This window comes from Lactuca saligna, chromosome 8 (genome assembly GCF_052625555.1).
Source record: "Lactuca saligna cultivar CGN05327 chromosome 8, ASM5262555v1, whole genome shotgun sequence".
Lineage (NCBI taxonomy): Eukaryota > Viridiplantae > Streptophyta > Magnoliopsida > Asterales > Asteraceae > Lactuca > Lactuca saligna.
In genome coordinates this window covers 216,532,281-216,540,829 of record NC_136424.1, presented here as the reverse complement: position 1 = coordinate 216,540,829, position 8,549 = coordinate 216,532,281, and the positions used below count along the sequence as shown (strand labels likewise).

Here is an 8,549-nt window from a genome sequence, read left to right as displayed (position 1 = left end):
TAGGCTCAACTAAACATTTGGGTTTTCATGCAATTATCAACATAATTCTAACATGGAATCCTAATTTTCTTTTACCAAAAGCTTCTAAATTACATCCCTAAGTCATATTTTGGGTATGCAATTTTTTAAAAATTAGCCTAAATTAAGATTCTAAATTTCCTAATATGTGACTAACCCCCTACCCCACACTTATTTTATGCAATGCCCTCATTGCATATTATACAAAAATAAAAATGCAAATATAAAGAGAATTGGAACAAACTCCCCTGGGGTAGCAATCGATAGGTTGACACTCTGCTTCATCAGCTCCTTCTTCAATTGACTGTAGCCATGAAAATAACGCATCCATGACTTGGGCATCAAAATCTCATGTGGAAACTCCAAATATGCAGGTAAAACAGCGTAAACTCTTCAAGAATCGATATGGAAGAATAAGTGATCAAGTGGTAGACTTATCAGTATCAAATCAGCAGTCCTTTGGTGTAAAAATGATCGACTCGTCGAGTCATATATGGGACTCGTCGAGTACCAGCGCGGCCATCTCAGAATGTGCGGAAATACAAGGCGACTCGTCGAGTCAGTTTAGTGCACTCGACAAGTAGGCCACTGGACGAAAAAAAACATGGTATTTTGCAACTGTGTCAGCATCTAAGAACTCTTCTTACTCCTCCTCACTTTTAGACTCAATTCCTCATATCCCTAGGGACCGGACTCGACACTTTGACTTTAACGCTTCACTTCCTCGACGCTCTTTCACTCGTTATAACACCCGTTCTCTATGACTTTATGCAAGCATTCCTAATCCAATCCTAAAAAATAACTCATGCAAACAATCATTAAACAAAATAAATAAAGTCTTAACAACTTTATACACACCAAATAAAAAATAAAAATAGAAAAATGAAAATTGTTTGATTAAAAACACAAATAAATTAATCTTCCTCCTCATCATCACCCACGGCTGCTCCACTTCCTCCTGCACCACTTCTTCTTGCACTAATCACCTCATCCCACGACGGAATAAATGGATAATTGCCACCATCTATATGTGGGATGTTGAAGTGGCCGAATAATTGGATGTGGGATTGATTGCTGAAGTTGATCCCACGAACATTTGATCCTGTAGCCGCCTCATCTCCACATTGTACCAATCAATTGGTACATCTTCATTTTCAACCGGAATCACCAGCGGCTCTTCCTCCACCTCCCGTTCCCGTCTCGATCGAACCCTCCTTCCCGGTGCTTCGGGACCAACAACGGGATCATCATGCGGGATAGCATAATGACCACCACCATAGTCTTCAATGATTCTTGCTCGCCGGAAAAGAATTAGATTGAATGGAGGTGTAGGAATCATCGTCATAAAATTCCATGCACCACGGGTCATCAACCCAAATGAGTTAGTTAGCCGGGTGACAAACATACCACCATTAATACGAGAAGTTTTGCGATCCTTGGCCGCACCCTCAACGAGATACGAAGCCAAACACCAAGGAATGTTGCAGAACATGCCGGGTGTAATAATGCTCCATAGATAGAAGACATCAAGGTTAGAAACCTTGGCATCATCCTTTCTTTGATTAATGGTGGATGAAATGAGATGATGTATAAGGTGGTGGGTAGGTGATCTAATGCTCCCTTCTTGTGCTGACTTTGGAATATAGACTTTGTTTCCAATTGTGTTCCACCAACCCGTGCTAGTTACTCCGTCGGGAAACACCATATGGGTTTGCTCCAAGAAGGCCCGAAAGATAGGTGTTGAGACCAAGGGCTGGTCATAAATCCCCAATCGACAAGCAAGGTCGATCACCGAACAGTGATGAAATTCACCCCTAAGGCAAAAACTAAAACTTGTTGGGTGATAAAAATCCGTCCCCCCGTGAAAGACACCGTGGAGAAAAACTCTAAACATAGTTCCAAGTCCACCAGCTCTTGAATCCGAAAGACCCGGCTCCACCCGTCACAAATCATTGTCTCGCCTCCATGGGTAAACTCCTTGAAAAGATAAGGAGCTAACTCCTCTTCATACCGAACACTTTGTAACCACTCCCAATCTATCTTGTTAGGCACATATACTTCTTTTTTCCGTATGTCAGCTAGCTTCTTCTTCCATTTCCGCATTGTTGAAGCAGACTCGATTCGTGGGAAGTTTAACCAAGGAAAATCTTCTTGGTTTGCACTTGAACTCTGCCTCCTGCTAAACATACTTCTGCAAAACAAAAATACAAAAACCCAGAAACATAGATCATAATTAAAAAAACAGTCATGCACAGGTTTCCACGACTCGACTCGTCGAGTCCATGTATGACTCGGCGAGTCGCATGAACTGCACGAGTCAGTCGGCGAGTATACTGAAATTGGACCATGAAACCTGCAAATCACTTCAAGGGTTTTGTCTAGAATCATGTATATAAGGTATTTGGCACGAATAAGCAAGCAAAACATCATAATCCATAAAAAAAATCAAAACCCTAGAATTTACTATTTTTTCAAAATCGGGTTTTTCTTGCAATGTCCACCATGGATGCTCTTAAAATCATGTTCTTAACAGAAAACAAGAAGAAATTCATTACCTTTTGAGATGACACTTGAAAGATTTGAAGGAAAAAGATGAATGCTTGGAAGAGAGTTGAGAGAGATGCGCACGACGAGTGTGTGTGAAAAGAAACTCATTCATTAGGGTTAAACCAGTTGTAAAAATAAATGTTATAATTATTTTTTTTCTGTAAATAATACTGACTCGTCGAGTCGGGATCAGACTCGGCAAGTCTGGTCACGATGCATGTTATTTTCTGAAATCTATACGGACTCGTCGAGTTATGGTTAGACTCGGCGAGTCTCTTGCAAAAATCCAAAATTTTTAACACTTTTTGTAATTTCTTTAGAAAAGAAAACTTTTTTTCACCCCACACTTGGTCCCTACGCACTCTCAAGCAGACATATCCGATGAATTGGAAGATTAAAATTCTAAAAACGAAAGAAAAATGCAAACAAAAGAAAAGGTAAAAGAAAGCAAACTCTAAATAACGGGTTGCCTCCCGCCAAGCGCTTCTTTTTAAGGAGTCGTTAGTTGGACTCCTTCCCATCTACGTCTCGTCATCTTCTAGCATCGGGAATTCACACCTTATCTTTTGTGGTTTGTACTTTGTCTTGTAAGCGTGAACCTTCTTTTTATACGCCCTTTTTAATTCCTTTCTCTTCTTTATTACAGCATCATCCTCAGCTGCTTGGGCTTCCCTTTTCCTCTTTTTCTTCGTTACCCCATTCTTTTTCGCCTTCTTTTGCACCTCCTTCTCTTTAAATTTAATTACTTCATATTTCATGACGGTTCGTGCTTTAGGTTTAGTAGTGAATGGTTGATCAGCTTCCAGCCTCCTTTTCTTTGTCTCGTCATCCTTGCCTGTGCTCAACCCTTCTTCGAACGGAATCGTATCAAGACATGCTACATTGGCGTATTGAACTTTCATTCCCATTCCTCCTTCTGTTGTTTGTTCTTCTAAAGAATCATGAATAATATCTAAATCCAAAGTATGTGAAGAACTAGTAACAAACAGATATAAGTCGGCCAAGCCCTTGCCAAAGTCGACTGGACTCGTCGAGTCCATTAAAGTGACTCAGCGAGTCTGAGCGGGTTCCATCAATTCTTGGGTGTTTTCTGAGTTGGCTCCTTCCAGTAGCTTTTCTAACTCCTCCAAGTCCTTGTTAACATCTCCATCTTTTTCAGTGTGTATCAAAAACTTGCTTGGATCTTCTTTTAGCAAACGTGCAAGCTGTTTTTCTAATATCTCATCATCCAATTGGATCATTGAGATTTCTTCATTCTTTTCCCCTTCTTGCTTGGCTTCTGGAATAGCTTTAAACATTACAGACTTATCACCCACCCTTAATGTCAATGTAAACTCACATATATCAATTAAAGCACAGGCGGTGTTCAAGAATGATCTCCCCAAAATAATTGGAATTTCGGGGTCTTCTTCCATATCAACTACCACAAAGTCTACTGGAAAAATAAACTTGTCAAATTTTATAAAGAGATCCTTACAAATGCCTTGTGGATGAATTATCGTCTTGTCCGCCAAATGGATCTTCATATTTAGCGGCCTTGGTTCTGGTAAATTCAACTTCTTAAAGAATGAAAAAGGCATCAGATTGATGCTTGCCCCCGAATCAGCTAATGCTCGGGTGAAAACTTCATTACCAAATTGGCACGGAATCACAATATTTCCTGGATCACCCTTCTTTTCAGGTAGCTCACTCATCAATACTTCTGCGACTTCTGCCAAATCTTTCCTAGCAGCAAAAAGGCCCTTAAGCAAGTTGAAGTATTTAGGAGTTTGGAGCATTGTTTCCACAAATGGCACATTAACTTGTAAAGCGTTAACATGTTTCATGAAGGTTCTGGATGCTTCTACTTTTTCTGCAGGCATGGCTTTGATTGGGTATGGCAGAGGAGGATTATAAAGCTTCAAAGAACTGACAGGTTTATCATTTTCGCATGGACTCGTCGAGTCCAATGGAGTGACTCGGCGAGTCGGATCGGGTTTTGCTGGGTCCGATTCTTCTACCCTTTCTGCCTTCTTCTTGTAGATTCTCAGTGCTTTTGTAAATGTTCCTTCACTGCTGGAGGTTATTACACTTACATTCTCCATTCTTGGATTGGGTTCAGTGTTACTCGGAAGTTGGCCCGGTCTTCTTTCATTCACTTGATGTGCAAGTTGTCCCAGCTGTTTCTCAATGTTGAGAATGGATGCCTGCTGATTCCTCAACATATTTCTGGTCTCTTGCATCGCTACATCGTGATCATTGTGTCTTTTTTCGGACATGGTTATGAATCTAGTGAGCATTTCTTCTAAATTGGATTTCTTTTCCATCACCGGTTCTTCCTTTTGATAGAATCCCCTCTCCTTCTGCTTGTATTTCTCCTCCTTAGCCTTTTTATATTCTTCGTATGGGAGCCACTCCTTCTTCGGTTTCCTCCAATCCTCGTCGTATCTATCGCCACTAGAGTAAAACACTTGAGCCTTTTTATTTCCATTTTCGTCTAGATCACAATCCTTGGTGAGGTGGGGCCCTCTACAATTCTCACATCCAACTCGAATAGCCTGGATTGTTTGATCCATTCTTGTCATCCTTCTATCTAGACTATCGAGCTTAGCTATTACCGCCGCCATGCTATCATTTACCGAGTTCACTGCTCCCTGACTTACTTCATTTCTCGAATTGTGGTATTCTCTAGAATGCCTAGAGAATTCCTCAATTAACTCCTTGATTTCCGGAGGCGGCTTTCTGGTGAGCGGGCCTTGTGAATCGAGCAATTGCCTTGTGGTGACATTGACCCCCTCATAAAAAATGGAGACCTCTTGTTGGATATTAAGGTCATGATGTGGGCAATTTCTAAGCAAACCTTTGTATCTTTCCCAAGCTTCATAAAGATATTCACCGGGTTGTTGCTCGAAGTTGCCGATGGCTTTCTTCAACTTAATTATCTTGGAAGGCGAGCAAAAATGATCTATGAATTCCTCTTTCATCTTGGCCCATGTGGTGACCGATCCGGGAGGAAGTGACTTGAGCCAATCCTTCGCAGCACCTTTAAACGTGACTGGGAGCATGCGAAGTAGCTGGATCTCGCAAGGCACATTTGGTACATTGAAGTAGTCAGCCACATCATTTACTTCTTCCAAGTGCTTGTAGGCGTCTTCGTGATCTTTCCCATAAAAAGGAATCTCCTTGAGTTGAGCGAGAATATGGCCCTTTAGCTCGAAAGTAACGGTTGCGGGAATTGTGGGTTGCACAAGTCCCGGGCCGGTGTCATCACGCATCCTTTTCTTCCATTCCCCCATGGGGATTTCATCGATATTAGCCATAGCGGTAGCTAAATCGTCTTCAAACTCGGATGTGTGCTCGTATGTGGGTTCGTCTTCTTCTTCGGTCTCGTACTCGGTGTCTTTTTGAATTGGGTCTTTGATTTTCAACGAGGCACTGGATGCTCCTGATTTGTTGCTCCTTTTCTTGCTGAAAACGGACTTGAGGTTTTTGAGTGGTGAGTTCTTTGAAGAAGCGGATTCTCCAACGGTTTTGCCTTTGCTCCTTCTTAGTACGGTTTCCGGATCTTCAAGAAGGGGAACCAGAGGTGTATCAGATCCTCGGGTCATGAAACAACTGCAAACAAAACAGAAAACGCGTAAAAAGAACAAAAAAAGTTATAATAAATTAAAGCTGATTTAGTGTCGTACTCGCCGAGTCTGCGCGAATGCACTCGGCGAGTCCAAGGTAAAATCAGGTTTTTTTTACTACCTACTAAATTAAAGAGTAATTAACTTTGTGTAAGATAAATCTCACACAAAGGATCGATTGAATTAGAATTTAATGCTAATTTTAGAACCGTTCCCCGGCAACGGCGCCAAAAACTTGATGTGCGTAAACTCACTTAGTTTTAATCCTATTCTTAGTTGTAAAATAAACACACAAAGGCAGTGTACCTATCAATTGTGGAATAGTTTAAGCAAGTAGGGTATTGAACACAGGGAACGGAAAATTAGAAATAAAAACTAATTCTATCTAAATTAATTAATAAGTAGAGGGTTTTCTCTAGTTTTACAAGACTAGAAACTTACTAACTAATACTTAATCTAACAACTAGAAAAACAAAGAATTAACTAGATTCAATAATACGAAGGAACTTCTGTTTAGTTCAACTCAATTGATCCTATGGTTGATTTCAAGGTAATAGTGCAATGGATTAATTCTTTTGTTGGTTACCGATTCAAATGATTAGGTTCGCGTTCACTACACTAATCCTTAGCAAATAAACTAACTTAAACAGTGATCAGTTGTCTAATTCAATTTAGTTCACTAGATTAATTATTCGGATTACTTTAGACTCACAATAGTTAATCAATTTGGTTTTAATTAACTTCTTGTTGATGGTCATCACACAAGCTTGCACATAAATTTACTTAATTTTCTTATTAATCCTAGTTTCATGTTCATTAGTCCTAGACATATAACAAAGTGGTCACAAGGTATATGAGGTTGATAGTCAAACGATGTTCATGCTATTTAATTACCTTCCTATTAACAGAAAATTAATTATCATTCATACACAAGGTTCTTTAGCAAGCTAAAATAACAAATAAATCACCAACATTGAATTAATCCTACCAATAATCAAACCATAGTCTTAATTTTGTATCCCCAAATAGAAGTTTAAGAGTTTTAGCTCATGATTGAAGTAAATAACAGCACAAGAACGAATTCTAATTGTCTAACCATGGTGGAAAACAAAAGATTAAGTATAATGATGGAATTTGCCTCAAATCTCCTTCGGGATTGAATTGTAGCTTCTATCTTCATCTTCTAGGGTTTCTCTGGTCTCTGAATCGCAGCTAATCACTCCAGAATTATCCCCCCAGCTTTTTTTCTTCGATCTGAGAAGTTGTATATATATTTGCGTATCGACTCTTCGAGTCAGGTGGCAACTCGTTGAGTCCCTCTCACATTATCCGTATGCGATAAGCATCTGGGTTCCCGAGTCATTATCCTCACTTGGACTCGCCGATTAGTCGATTCTACTCACCGAGTAGGTGCTATTTTTGGTATTTTTCTTCTTTATCCAATTCCCGAGCTCCTAACCACTTCTCCTGCTTTCTTTTGCTTCCGAGCTTCATTTTTGGACTGAAAATACAATTCAAACACTTTTAAGTACCTTTTATCCATGAAATGCAATAATTTGGCTAATAAATGAATAAGAATCTATACTTAATTCAAACTAAATATGCACATATCAGCCTTCATCAATGACATTATGGTCTATTCGAAGACCAGAGAGTAGCATGAAGATCATTTATGCAAGATTCTTGGAGTTTTAAGGATAGAGAGGCTTGATGCCAATTTCTCCAAGTGTGACTTCTATTTACGAAAGGTTCATTTTATGGGACACCTTGTCAACCAAAACGGTATCACGGTTGACCAAGCCAAGATAGAGGGGTGATGCGGTGGGAAGTGTCAAAGTCTACATCTGAGATTCGGAGCTTCCTCAGTTTGGCGGGATATTATCGGAGATTCATTCAAGAATTCTCCAAGATTGTTGCTCCTTTCACTAAGTTGATGAGCAAGGATGTTGTGTTCAGTTGGGGGCCTAAGAAGCAGGCATCATTTGAGACTCTTCGCCAGAGACTGTGTGAGGCACCAGTACTTGCCCTCCCCGAGGGAGTTGAGAATTTGTGGTCTACTGCGATGCATCTATTGCATGTTTGGGTGTTGTGTTAATGCAGAGGGGGCATGTGATTGCATACGCTTTGAGGAAACTGAAGCCTCATTAAGAGAAGTATCCCACTCATGATTTGGAGTTGGGGGTGGTGGTTTTCACACTCAAGATTTGGCGCAACTATCTTTATGGTGTTCGGTGTACCATCTACAAACAGACTATAAGAGCCTGAGATATCTTATGGATTAGCCTAACCTAAACATGAGGCAGAGGAGGTGGTTGTGTAACATCATGATTTTGCACCAATTTTTTTATTTTAAAAACATTTATTTAACAGAATACG

General features: G+C 40.1%; 1 non-coding gene across 1 annotated transcript; it reads left to right on the top strand.

The window, feature by feature from the left end:
* Positions 1-5,373: 5,373 nt before the first annotated feature.
* On the top strand, positions 5,374-5,480 carry LOC145013587 (small nucleolar RNA R71). Its single transcript, XR_013665137.1, has one exon. It is a non-coding gene; the product is annotated as a small nucleolar RNA R71 (small nucleolar RNA).
* The last annotated feature ends 3,069 nt before the right edge of the window (positions 5,481-8,549 follow it).